Raw genomic sequence first — 12,978 nt, forward strand, 5'->3', positions numbered from 1 at the left:
GGCATTTTGTGCTCTCAGCCTGTCAGGCGAATATGTGGAAATTTATAAAAAAAGCAGCTCGCATACTTGCTTACATTTGTCAAAGTTTTTTATTTTTTTTTGCGGTGCAAAAGCATACAGCACCTGGTATTCCCAGGCGGTCTCCCATCCAAGTACTAACCAGGCCCGACCCTGCTTAGCTTCCGAGATCGGACGAGATCGGGCGTTCTCAGGGTAGTATGGCCGTAAGCGACAATTTCTTTCAAAATTTTGCCTTTTATACATGTGGTCTTTATTGTGGCAAATCAATCCAAAAATACGTAACAAGAATCTGAAACTATAACCACAGTCACAAATGTGTAACAACAATCTACAATGCATGATTGAAGTCACAGATATATGACAAATATCAGCAAATGTGTACAATGATTTGTTGGCACATACACATGGTTAAATGCGGACAAAAATCCGTAGATGGGCGACCTGTAAAAACGGGACCTTTTGATTGGCTGTGTTCTTACAGGTGACGTTTGCTACAGTCCTGCCGCGGACGACTCGCAAATGCGTGTGCTGATTTGCAAATGCGTGTCAGGAGACTTGTGTGTGGCTCCGTAGCTACACGTTCGGACCACATGGGGGCACTAATATTATTCCAGCCCCGTACCACCAATATATCCACCAATAACATGGGGGGGCGTTCACTGCTATCCACCCATGGTCATGTACAATTTATTTGACATTATTTAAATTAAATTGGAATAAATGGAAGAATAAAGTGGAACTAATAAAATAAGAACCAATGATATAACCAGTGAAGCTAAAAAAAATGAATGAAGCTTCTCCACACCTGCTAATTGCCACATTAACTATACTTCCCTTTATTGCATTCAGTAAACACCATTTTTTTAAAATTGATTCATTACCTTTTTATTTAGTAAAACTCACTGCACCAACCCAACCGGATCGGGTCATCTGTCTGCTACACCTGTAGACTACGAGAGTCCCCTTTTGGTCTTAATGTGGAGCTCCGGAGCCACACTCAAGTCTCCAGACAAGCATTTGCAAATTGCCACAAGCATTTGCGAGTCGTCCACGGCGAGACTGTAGCAACACCCAAAGGCAGGGGACGCTGAATGTTGGCATTTTGTGCTCTCAGCCTGTCAGGCGAATATGTGGAAATTTATAAAAAAAGCAGCTCGCATACTTGCTTACATTTGTCAAAGTTTTTTATTTTTTTTTGCGGTGCAAAAGCTTACAGCACCTGGTATTCCCAGGCGGTCTCCCATCCAAGTACTAACCAGGCCCGACCCTGCTTAGCTTCCGAGATCGGACGAGATCGGGCGTTCTCAGGGTAGTATGGCCGTAAGCGACAATTTCTTTCAAAATTTTGCCTTTTATACATGTGGTCTTTATTGTGGCAAATCAATCCAAAAATACGTAACAAGAATCTGAAACTATAACCACAGTCACAAATGTGTAACAACAATCTACAATGCATGATTGAAGTCACAGATATATGACAAATATCAGCAAATGTGTACAATGATTTGTTGGCACATACACATGGTTAAATGCGGACAAAAATCCGTAGATGGGCGACCTGTAAAAACGGGACCTTTTGATTGGCTGTGTTCTTACAGGTGACGTTTGCTACAGTCCTGCCGCGGACGACTCGCAAATGCGTGTGCTGATTTGCAAATGCGTGTCAGGAGACTTGTGTGTGGCTCCGTAGCTACACGTTCGGACCACATGGGGGCACTAATATTATTCCAGCCCCGTACCACCAATATATCCACCAATAACATGGGGGGGCGTTCACTGCTATCCACCCATGGTCATGTACAATTTATTTGACATTATTTAAATTAAATTGGAATAAATGGAAGAATAAAGTGGAACTAATAAAATAAGAACCAATGATATAACCAGTGAAGCTAAAAAAAATGAATGAAGCTTCTCCACACCTGCTAATTGCCACATTAACTATACTTCCCTTTATTGCATTCAGTAAACACCATTTTTTAAAAATTGATTCATTACCTTTTTATTTAGTAAAACTCACTGCACCAACCCAACCGGATCGGGTCATCTGTCTGCTACACCTGTAGACTACGAGAGTCCCCTTTTGGTCTTAATGTGGAGCTCCGGAGCCACACTCAAGTCTCCAGACAAGCATTTGCAAATTGCCACAAGCATTTGCGAGTCGTCCACGGCGAGACTGTAGCAACACCCAAAGGCAGGGGACGCTGAATGTTGGCATTTTGTGCTCTCAGCCTGTCAGGCGAATATGTGGAAATTTATAAAAAAAGCAGCTCGCATACTTGCTTACATTTGTCAAAGTTTTTAATTTTTTTTTGCGGTGCAAAAGCTTACAGCACCTGGTATTCCCAGGCGGTCTCCCATCCAAGTACTAACCAGGCCCGACCCTGCTTAGCTTCCGAGATCGGACGAGATCGGGCGTTCTCAGGGTAGTATGGCCGTAAGCGACAATTTCTTTCAAAATTTTGCCTTTTATACATGTGGTCTTTATTGTGGCAAATCAATCCAAAAATACGTAACAAGAATCTGAAACTATAACCACAGTCACAAATGTGTAACAACAATCTACAATGCATGATTGAAGTCACAGATATATGACAAATATCAGCAAATGTGTACAATGATTTGTTGGCACATACACATGGTTAAATGCGGACAAAAATCCGTAGATGGGCGACCTGTAAAAACGGGACCTTTTGATTGGCTGTGTTCTTACAGGTGACGTTTGCTACAGTCCTGCCGCGGACGACTCGCAAATGCGTGTGCTGATTTGCAAATGCGTGTCAGGAGACTTGTGTGTGGCTCCGTAGCTACACGTTCGGACCACATGGGGGCACTAATATTATTCCAGCCCCGTACCACCAATATATACACCAATAACATGGGGGGGCGTTCACTGCTATCCACCCATGGTCATGTACAATTTATTTGACATTATTTAAATTAAATTGGAATAAATGGAAGAATAAAGTGGAACTAATAAAATAAGAACCAATGATATAACCAGTGAAGCTAAAAAAAATGAATGAAGCTTCTCCACACCTGCTAATTGCCACATTAACTATACTTCCCTTTATTGCATTCAGTAAACACCATTTTTTTAAAATTGATTCATTACCTTTTTATTTAGTAAAACTCACTGCACCAACCCAACCGGATCGGGTCATCTGTCTGCTACACCTGTAGACTACGAGAGTCCCCTTTTGGTCTTAATGTGGAGCTCCGGAGCCACACTCAAGTCTCCAGACAAGCATTTGCAAATTGCCACAAGCATTTGCGAGTCGTCCACGGCGAGACTGTAGCAACACCCAAAGGCAGGGGACGCTGAATGTTGGCATTTTGTGCTCTCAGCCTGTCAGGCGAATATGTGGAAATTTATAAAAAAAGCAGCTCGCATACTTGCTTACATTTGTCAAAGTTTTTAATTTTTTTTTGCGGTGCAAAAGCTTACAGCACCTGGTATTCCCAGGCGGTCTCCCATCCAAGTACTAACCAGGCCCGACCCTGCTTAGCTTCCGAGATCGGACGAGATCGGGAGTTCTCAGGGTAGTATGGCCGTAAGCGACAATTCCTTTCAAAATTTTGCCTTTTATACATGTGGTCTTTATTGTGGCAAATCAATCCAAAAATACGTAACAAGAATCTGAAACTATAACCACAGTCACAAATGTGTAACAACAATCTACAATGCATGATTGAAGTCACAGATATATGACAAATATCAGCAAATGTGTACAATGATTTGTTGGCACATACACATGGTTAAATGCGGACAAAAATCCGTAGATGGGCGACCTGTAAAAACGGGACCTTTTGATTGGCTGTGTTCTTACAGGTGACGTTTGCTACAGTCCTGCCGCGGACGACTCGCAAATGCGTGTGCTGATTTGCAAATGCGTATCAGGAGACTTGTGTGTGGCTCCGTAGCTACACGTTCGGACCACATGGGGGCACTAATATTATTCCAGCCCCGTACCACCAATATATCCACCAATAACATGGGGGGGCGTTCACTGCTATCCACCCATGGTCATGTACAATTTATTTGACATTATTTAAATTAAATTGGAATAAATGGAAGAATAAAGTGGAACTAATAAAATAAGAACCAATGATATAACCAGTGAAGCTAAAAAAAATGAATGAAGCTTCTCCACACCTGCTAATTGCCACATTAACTATACTTCCCTTTATTGCATTCAGTAAACACCATTTTTTAAAAATTGATTCATTACCTTTTTATTTAGTAAAACTCACTGCACCAACCCAACCGGATCGGGTCATCTGTCTGCTACACCTGTAGACTACGAGAGTCCCCTTTTGGTCTTAATGTGGAGCTCCGGAGCCACACTCAAGTCTCCAGACAAGCATTTGCAAATTGCCACAAGCATTTGCGAGTCGTCCACGGCGAGACTGTAGCAACACCCAAAGGCAGGGGACGCTGAATGTTGGCATTTTGTGCTCTCAGCCTGTCAGGCGAATATGTGGAAATTTATAAAAAAAGCAGCTCGCATACTTGCTTACATTTGTCAAAGTTTTTAATTTTTTTTTGCGGTGCAAAAGCATACAGCACCTGGTATTCCCAGGCGGTCTCCCATCCAAGTACTAACCAGGCCCGACCCTGCTTAGCTTCCGAGATCGGACGAGATCGGGCGTTCTCAGGGTAGTATGGCCGTAAGCGACAATTTCTTTCAAAATTTTGCCTTTTATACATGTGGTCTTTATTGTGGCAAATCAATCCAAAAATACGTAACAAGAATCTGAAACTATAACCACAGTCACAAATGTGTAACAACAATCTACAATGCATGATTGAAGTCACAGATATATGACAAATATCAGCAAATGTGTACAATGATTTGTTGGCACATACACATGGTTAAATGCGGACAAAAATCCGTAGATGGGCGACCTGTAAAAACGGGACCTTTTGATTGGCTGTGTTCTTACAGGTGACGTTTGCTACAGTCCTGCCGCGGACGACTCGCAAATGCGTGTGCTGATTTGCAAATGCGTGTCAGGAGACTTGTGTGTGGCTCCGTAGCTACACGTTCGGACCACATGGGGGCACTAATATTATTCCAGCCCCGTACCACCAATATATCCACCAATAACATGGGGGGGCGTTCACTGCTATCCACCCATGGTCATGTACAATTTATTTGACATTATTTAAATTAAATTGGAATAAATGGAAGAATAAAGTGGAACTAATAAAATAAGAACCAATGATATAACCAGTGAAGCTAAAAAAAATGAATGAAGCTTCTCCACACCTGCTAATTGCCACATTAACTATACTTCCCTTTATTGCATTCAGTAAACACCATTTTTTAAAAATTGATTCATTACCTTTTTATTTAGTAAAACTCACTGCACCAACCCAACCGGATCGGGTCATCTGTCTGCTACACCTGTAGACTACGAGAGTCCCCTTTTGGTCTTAATGTGGAGCTCCGGAGCCACACTCAAGTCTCCAGACAAGCATTTGCAAATTGCCACAAGCATTTGCGAGTCGTCCACGGCGAGACTGTAGCAACACCCAAAGGCAGGGGACGCTGAATGTTGGCATTTTGTGCTCTCAGCCTGTCAGGCGAATATGTGGAAATTTATAAAAAAAGCAGCTCGCATACTTGCTTACATTTGTCAAAGTTTTTAATTTTTTTTTGCGGTGCAAAAGCTTACAGCACCTGGTATTCCCAGGCGGTCTCCCATCCAAGTACTAACCAGGCCCGACCCTGCTTAGCTTCCGAGATCGGACGAGATCGGGCGTTCTCAGGGTAGTATGGCCGTAAGCGACAATTTCTTTCAAAATTTTGCCTTTTATACATGTGGTCTTTATTGTGGCAAATCAATCCAAAAATACGTAACAAGAATCTGAAACTATAACCACAGTCACAAATGTGTAACAACAATCTACAATGCATGATTGAAGTCACAGATATATGACAAATATCAGCAAATGTGTACAATGATTTGTTGGCACATACACATGGTTAAATGCGGACAAAAATCCGTAGATGGGCGACCTGTAAAAACGGGACCTTTTGATTGGCTGTGTTCTTACAGGTGACGTTTGCTACAGTCCTGCCGCGGACGACTCGCAAATGCGTGTGCTGATTTGCAAATGCGTGTCAGGAGACTTGTGTGTGGCTCCGTAGCTACACGTTCGGACCACATGGGGGCACTAATATTATTCCAGCCCCGTACCACCAATATATACACCAATAACATGGGGGGGCGTTCACTGCTATCCACCCATGGTCATGTACAATTTATTTGACATTATTTAAATTAAATTGGAATAAATGGAAGAATAAAGTGGAACTAATAAAATAAGAACCAATGATATAACCAGTGAAGCTAAAAAAAATGAATGAAGCTTCTCCACACCTGCTAATTGCCACATTAACTATACTTCCCTTTATTGCATTCAGTAAACACCATTTTTTTAAAATTGATTCATTACCTTTTTATTTAGTAAAACTCACTGCACCAACCCAACCGGATCGGGTCATCTGTCTGCTACACCTGTAGACTACGAGAGTCCCCTTTTGGTCTTAATGTGGAGCTCCGGAGCCACACTCAAGTCTCCAGACAAGCATTTGCAAATTGCCACAAGCATTTGCGAGTCGTCCACGGCGAGACTGTAGCAACACCCAAAGGCAGGGGACGCTGAATGTTGGCATTTTGTGCTCTCAGCCTGTCAGGCGAATATGTGGAAATTTATAAAAAAAGCAGCTCGCATACTTGCTTACATTTGTCAAAGTTTTTAATTTTTTTTTGCGGTGCAAAAGCTTACAGCACCTGGTATTCCCAGGCGGTCTCCCATCCAAGTACTAACCAGGCCCGACCCTGCTTAGCTTCCGAGATCGGACGAGATCGGGAGTTCTCAGGGTAGTATGGCCGTAAGCGACAATTCCTTTCAAAATTTTGCCTTTTATACATGTGGTCTTTATTGTGGCAAATCAATCCAAAAATACGTAACAAGAATCTGAAACTATAACCACAGTCACAAATGTGTAACAACAATCTACAATGCATGATTGAAGTCACAGATATATGACAAATATCAGCAAATGTGTACAATGATTTGTTGGCACATACACATGGTTAAATGCGGACAAAAATCCGTAGATGGGCGACCTGTAAAAACGGGACCTTTTGATTGGCTGTGTTCTTACAGGTGACGTTTGCTACAGTCCTGCCGCGGACGACTCGCAAATGCGTGTGCTGATTTGCAAATGCGTATCAGGAGACTTGTGTGTGGCTCCGTAGCTACACGTTCGGACCACATGGGGGCACTAATATTATTCCAGCCCCGTACCACCAATATATCCACCAATAACATGGGGGGGCGTTCACTGCTATCCACCCATGGTCATGTACAATTTATTTGACATTATTTAAATTAAATTGGAATAAATGGAAGAATAAAGTGGAACTAATAAAATAAGAACCAATGATATAACCAGTGAAGCTAAAAAAAATGAATGAAGCTTCTCCACACCTGCTAATTGCCACATTAACTATACTTCCCTTTATTGCATTCAGTAAACACCATTTTTTAAAAATTGATTCATTACCTTTTTATTTAGTAAAACTCACTGCACCAACCCAACCGGATCGGGTCATCTGTCTGCTACACCTGTAGACTACGAGAGTCCCCTTTTGGTCTTAATGTGGAGCTCCGGAGCCACACTCAAGTCTCCAGACAAGCATTTGCAAATTGCCACAAGCATTTGCGAGTCGTCCACGGCGAGACTGTAGCAACACCCAAAGGCAGGGGACGCTGAATGTTGGCATTTTGTGCTCTCAGCCTGTCAGGCGAATATGTGGAAATTTATAAAAAAAGCAGCTCGCATACTTGCTTACATTTGTCAAAGTTTTTAATTTTTTTTTGCGGTGCAAAAGCATACAGCACCTGGTATTCCCAGGCGGTCTCCCATCCAAGTACTAACCAGGCCCGACCCTGCTTAGCTTCCGAGATCGGACGAGATCGGGCGTTCTCAGGGTAGTATGGCCGTAAGCGACAATTTCTTTCAAAATTTTGCCTTTTATACATGTGGTCTTTATTGTGGCAAATCAATCCAAAAATACGTAACAAGAATCTGAAACTATAACCACAGTCACAAATGTGTAACAACAATCTACAATGCATGATTGAAGTCACAGATATATGACAAATATCAGCAAATGTGTACAATGATTTGTTGGCACATACACATGGTTAAATGCGGACAAAAATCCGTAGATGGGCGACCTGTAAAAACGGGACCTTTTGATTGGCTGTGTTCTTACAGGTGACGTTTGCTACAGTCCTGCCGCGGACGACTCGCAAATGCGTGTGCTGATTTGCAAATGCGTGTCAGGAGACTTGTGTGTGGCTCCGTAGCTACACGTTCGGACCACATGGGGGCACTAATATTATTCCAGCCCCGTACCACCAATATATCCACCAATAACATGGGGGGGCGTTCACTGCTATCCACCCATGGTCATGTACAATTTATTTGACATTATTTAAATTAAATTGGAATAAATGGAAGAATAAAGTGGAACTAATAAAATAAGAACCAATGATATAACCAGTGAAGCTAAAAAAAATGAATGAAGCTTCTCCACACCTGCTAATTGCCACATTAACTATACTTCCCTTTATTGCATTCAGTAAACACCATTTTTTTAAAATTGATTCATTACCTTTTTATTTAGTAAAACTCACTGCACCAACCCAACCGGATCGGGTCATCTGTCTGCTACACCTGTAGACTACGAGAGTCCCCTTTTGGTCTTAATGTGGAGCTCCGGAGCCACACTCAAGTCTCCAGACAAGCATTTGCAAATTGCCACAAGCATTTGCGAGTCGTCCACGGCGAGACTGTAGCAACACCCAAAGGCAGGGGACGCTGAATGTTGGCATTTTGTGCTCTCAGCCTGTCAGGCGAATATGTGGAAATTTATAAAAAAAAGCAGCTCGCATACTTGCTTACATTTGTCAAAGTTTTTAATTTTTTTTTGCGGTGCAAAAGCTTACAGCACCTGGTATTCCCAGGCGGTCTCCCATCCAAGTACTAACCAGGCCCGACCCTGCTTAGCTTCCGAGATCGGACGAGATCGGGCGTTCTCAGGGTAGTATGGCCGTAAGCGACAATTTCTTTCAAAATTTTGCCTTTTATACATGTGGTCTTTATTGTGGCAAATCAATCCAAAAATACGTAACAAGAATCTGAAACTATAACCACAGTCACAAATGTGTAACAACAATCTACAATGCATGATTGAAGTCACAGATATATGACAAATATCAGCAAATGTGTACAATGATTTGTTGGCACATACACATGGTTAAATGCGGACAAAAATCCGTAGATGGGCGACCTGTAAAAACGGGACCTTTTGATTGGCTGTGTTCTTACAGGTGACGTTTGCTACAGTCCTGCCGCGGACGACTCGCAAATGCGTGTGCTGATTTGCAAATGCGTGTCAGGAGACTTGTGTGTGGCTCCGTAGCTACACGTTCGGACCACATGGGGGCACTAATATTATTCCAGCCCCGTACCACCAATATATCCACCAATAACATGGGGGGGCGTTCACTGCTATCCACCCATGGTCATGTACAATTTATTTGACATTATTTAAATTAAATTGGAATAAATGGAAGAATAAAGTGGAACTAATAAAATAAGAACCAATGATATAACCAGTGAAGCTAAAAAAAATGAATGAAGCTTCTCCACACCTGCTAATTGCCACATTAACTATACTTCCCTTTATTGCATTCAGTAAACACCATTTTTTTAAAATTGATTCATTACCTTTTTATTTAGTAAAACTCACTGCACCAACCCAACCGGATCGGGTCATCTGTCTGCTACACCTGTAGACTACGAGAGTCCCCTTTTGGTCTTAATGTGGAGCTCCGGAGCCACACTCAAGTCTCCAGACAAGCATTTGCAAATTGCCACAAGCATTTGCGAGTCGTCCACGGCGAGACTGTAGCAACACCCAAAGGCAGGGGACGCTGAATGTTGGCATTTTGTGCTCTCAGCCTGTCAGGCGAATATGTGGAAATTTATAAAAAAAGCAGCTCGCATACTTGCTTACATTTGTCAAAGTTTTTAATTTTTTTTTGCGGTGCAAAAGCTTACAGCACCTGGTATTCCCAGGCGGTCTCCCATCCAAGTACTAACCAGGCCCGACCCTGCTTAGCTTCCGAGATCGGACGAGATCGGGCGTTCTCAGGGTAGTATGGCCGTAAGCGACAATTTCTTTCAAAATTTTGCCTTTTATACATGTGGTCTTTATTGTGGCAAATCAATCCAAAAATACGTAACAAGAATCTGAAACTATAACCACAGTCACAAATGTGTAACAACAATCTACAATGCATGATTGAAGTCACAGATATATGACAAATATCAGCAAATGTGTACAATGATTTGTTGGCACATACACATGGTTAAATGCGGACAAAAATCCGTAGATGGGCGACCTGTAAAAACGGGACCTTTTGATTGGCTGTGTTCTTACAGGTGACGTTTGCTACAGTCCTGCCGCGGACGACTCGCAAATGCGTGTGCTGATTTGCAAATGCGTGTCAGGAGACTTGTGTGTGGCTCCGTAGCTACACGTTCGGACCACATGGGGGCACTAATATTATTCCAGCCCCGTACCACCAATATATCCACCAATAACATGGGGGGGCGTTCACTGCTATCCACCCATGGTCATGTACAATTTATTTGACATTATTTAAATTAAATTGGAATAAATGGAAGAATAAAGTGGAACTAATAAAATAAGAACCAATGATATAACCAGTGAAGCTAAAAAAAATGAATGAAGCTTCTCCACACCTGCTAATTGCCACATTAACTATACTTCCCTTTATTGCATTCAGTAAACACCATTTTTTTAAAATTGATTCATTACCTTTTTATTTAGTAAAACTCACTGCACCAACCCAACCGGATCGGGTCATCTGTCTGCTACACCTGTAGACTACGAGAGTCCCCTTTTGGTCTTAATGTGGAGCTCCGGAGCCACACTCAAGTCTCCAGACAAGCATTTGCAAATTGCCACAAGCATTTGCGAGTCGTCCACGGCGAGACTGTAGCAACACCCAAAGGCAGGGGACGCTGAATGTTGGCATTTTGTGCTCTCAGCCTGTCAGGCGAATATGTGGAAATTTATAAAAAAAGCAGCTCGCATACTTGCTTACATTTGTCAAAGTTTTTAATTTTTTTTTGCGGTGCAAAAGCTTACAGCACCTGGTATTCCCAGGCGGTCTCCCATCCAAGTACTAACCAGGCCCGACCCTGCTTAGCTTCCGAGATCGGACGAGATCGGGCGTTCTCAGGGTAGTATGGCCGTAAGCGACAATTTCTTTCAAAATTTTGCCTTTTATACATGTGGTCTTTATTGTGGCAAATCAATCCAAAAATACGTAACAAGAATCTGAAACTATAACCACAGTCACAAATGTGTAACAACAATCTACAATGCATGATTGAAGTCACAGATATATGACAAATATCAGCAAATGTGTACAATGATTTGTTGGCACATACACATGGTTAAATGCGGACAAAAATCCGTAGATGGGCGACCTGTAAAAACGGGACCTTTTGATTGGCTGTGTTCTTACAGGTGACGTTTGCTACAGTCCTGCCGCGGACGACTCGCAAATGCGTGTGCTGATTTGCAAATGCGTGTCAGGAGACTTGTGTGTGGCTCCGTAGCTACACGTTCGGACCACATGGGGGCACTAATATTATTCCAGCCCCGTACCACCAATATATACACCAATAACATGGGGGGGCGTTCACTGCTATCCACCCATGGTCATGTACAATTTATTTGACATTATTTAAATTAAATTGGAATAAATGGAAGAATAAAGTGGAACTAATAAAATAAGAACCAATGATATAACCAGTGAAGCTAAAAAAAATGAATGAAGCTTCTCCACACCTGCTAATTGCCACATTAACTATACTTCCCTTTATTGCATTCAGTAAACACCATTTTTTAAAAATTGATTCATTACCTTTTTATTTAGTAAAACTCACTGCACCAACCCAACCGGATCGGGTCATCTGTCTGCTACACCTGTAGACTACGAGAGTCCCCTTTTGGTCTTAATGTGGAGCTCCGGAGCCACACTCAAGTCTCCAGACAAGCATTTGCAAATTGCCACAAGCATTTGCGAGTCGTCCACGGCGAGACTGTAGCAACACCCAAAGGCAGGGGACGCTGAATGTTGGCATTTTGTGCTCTCAGCCTGTCAGGCGAATATGTGGAAATTTATAAAAAAAGCAGCTCGCATACTTGCTTACATTTGTCAAAGTTTTTAATTTTTTTTTGCGGTGCAAAAGCATACAGCACCTGGTATTCCCAGGCGGTCTCCCATCCAAGTACTAACCAGGCCCGACCCTGCTTAGCTTCCGAGATCGGACGAGATCGGGCGTTCTCAGGGTAGTATGGCCGTAAGCGACAATTTCTTTCAAAATTTTGCCTTTTATACATGTGGTCTTTATTGTGGCAAATCAATCCAAAAATACGTAACAAGAATCTGAAACTATAACCACAGTCACAAATGTGTAACAACAATCTACAATGCATGATTGAAGTCACAGATATATGACAAATATCAGCAAATGTGTACAATGATTTGTTGGCACATACACATGGTTAAATGCGGACAAAAATCCGTAGATGGGCGACCTGTAAAAACGGGACCTTTTGATTGGCTGTGTTCTTACAGGTGACGTTTGCTACAGTCCTGCCGCGGACGACTCGCAAATGCGTGTGCTGATTTGCAAATGCGTGTCAGGAGACTTGTGTGTGGCTCCGTAGCTACACGTTCGGACCACATGGGGGCACTAATATTATTCCAGCCCCGTACCACCAATATATCCACCAATAACATGGGGGGGCGTTCACTGCTATCCA

The 12,978-nt window shown here is 42.4% G+C and overlaps 12 non-coding genes across 12 annotated transcripts; all 12 read right to left on the minus strand.

Annotated features, from left to right (window-relative positions):
* Window positions 1–111: 111 nt before the first annotated feature.
* Window positions 112–230, minus strand: LOC148328196 (5S ribosomal RNA). Its single transcript, XR_015845999.1, has one exon. It is a non-coding gene; the product is annotated as a 5S ribosomal RNA (ribosomal RNA).
* Window positions 231–1,228: 998 nt separating this feature from the next.
* On the minus strand, window positions 1,229–1,347 carry LOC148328197 (5S ribosomal RNA). The gene has a single exon (XR_015846039.1). It is a non-coding gene; the product is annotated as a 5S ribosomal RNA (ribosomal RNA).
* Window positions 1,348–2,345: 998 nt separating this feature from the next.
* On the minus strand, window positions 2,346–2,464 carry LOC148328198 (5S ribosomal RNA). Its single transcript, XR_015846040.1, has one exon. It is a non-coding gene; the product is annotated as a 5S ribosomal RNA (ribosomal RNA).
* Window positions 2,465–3,462: 998 nt separating this feature from the next.
* LOC148328199 (5S ribosomal RNA) lies at window positions 3,463–3,581 on the minus strand. Its single transcript, XR_015845975.1, has one exon. It is a non-coding gene; the product is annotated as a 5S ribosomal RNA (ribosomal RNA).
* Window positions 3,582–4,579: 998 nt separating this feature from the next.
* On the minus strand, window positions 4,580–4,698 carry LOC148328200 (5S ribosomal RNA). The gene has a single exon (XR_015846000.1). It is a non-coding gene; the product is annotated as a 5S ribosomal RNA (ribosomal RNA).
* Window positions 4,699–5,696: 998 nt separating this feature from the next.
* LOC148328201 (5S ribosomal RNA) lies at window positions 5,697–5,815 on the minus strand. The gene has a single exon (XR_015846041.1). It is a non-coding gene; the product is annotated as a 5S ribosomal RNA (ribosomal RNA).
* A 998-nt stretch (window positions 5,816–6,813) lies between these two features.
* LOC148328202 (5S ribosomal RNA) lies at window positions 6,814–6,932 on the minus strand. Its single transcript, XR_015845976.1, has one exon. It is a non-coding gene; the product is annotated as a 5S ribosomal RNA (ribosomal RNA).
* A 998-nt stretch (window positions 6,933–7,930) lies between these two features.
* LOC148328203 (5S ribosomal RNA) lies at window positions 7,931–8,049 on the minus strand. Its single transcript, XR_015846001.1, has one exon. It is a non-coding gene; the product is annotated as a 5S ribosomal RNA (ribosomal RNA).
* Window positions 8,050–9,048: 999 nt separating this feature from the next.
* Window positions 9,049–9,167, minus strand: LOC148328204 (5S ribosomal RNA). The gene has a single exon (XR_015846042.1). It is a non-coding gene; the product is annotated as a 5S ribosomal RNA (ribosomal RNA).
* A 998-nt stretch (window positions 9,168–10,165) lies between these two features.
* Window positions 10,166–10,284, minus strand: LOC148328205 (5S ribosomal RNA). The gene has a single exon (XR_015846043.1). It is a non-coding gene; the product is annotated as a 5S ribosomal RNA (ribosomal RNA).
* A 998-nt stretch (window positions 10,285–11,282) lies between these two features.
* Window positions 11,283–11,401, minus strand: LOC148328206 (5S ribosomal RNA). The gene has a single exon (XR_015846044.1). It is a non-coding gene; the product is annotated as a 5S ribosomal RNA (ribosomal RNA).
* A 998-nt stretch (window positions 11,402–12,399) lies between these two features.
* On the minus strand, window positions 12,400–12,518 carry LOC148328207 (5S ribosomal RNA). Its single transcript, XR_015846002.1, has one exon. It is a non-coding gene; the product is annotated as a 5S ribosomal RNA (ribosomal RNA).
* Between the last annotated feature and the right edge of the window lie 460 nt (window positions 12,519–12,978).

Source organism: Idiotropiscis lumnitzeri, chromosome 11 (genome assembly GCF_059441095.1).
Source record: "Idiotropiscis lumnitzeri isolate Australia: NSW breed Sydney's pygmy pipehorse chromosome 11, RoL_Ilum_1.0, whole genome shotgun sequence".
Lineage (NCBI taxonomy): Eukaryota > Metazoa > Chordata > Actinopteri > Syngnathiformes > Syngnathidae > Idiotropiscis > Idiotropiscis lumnitzeri.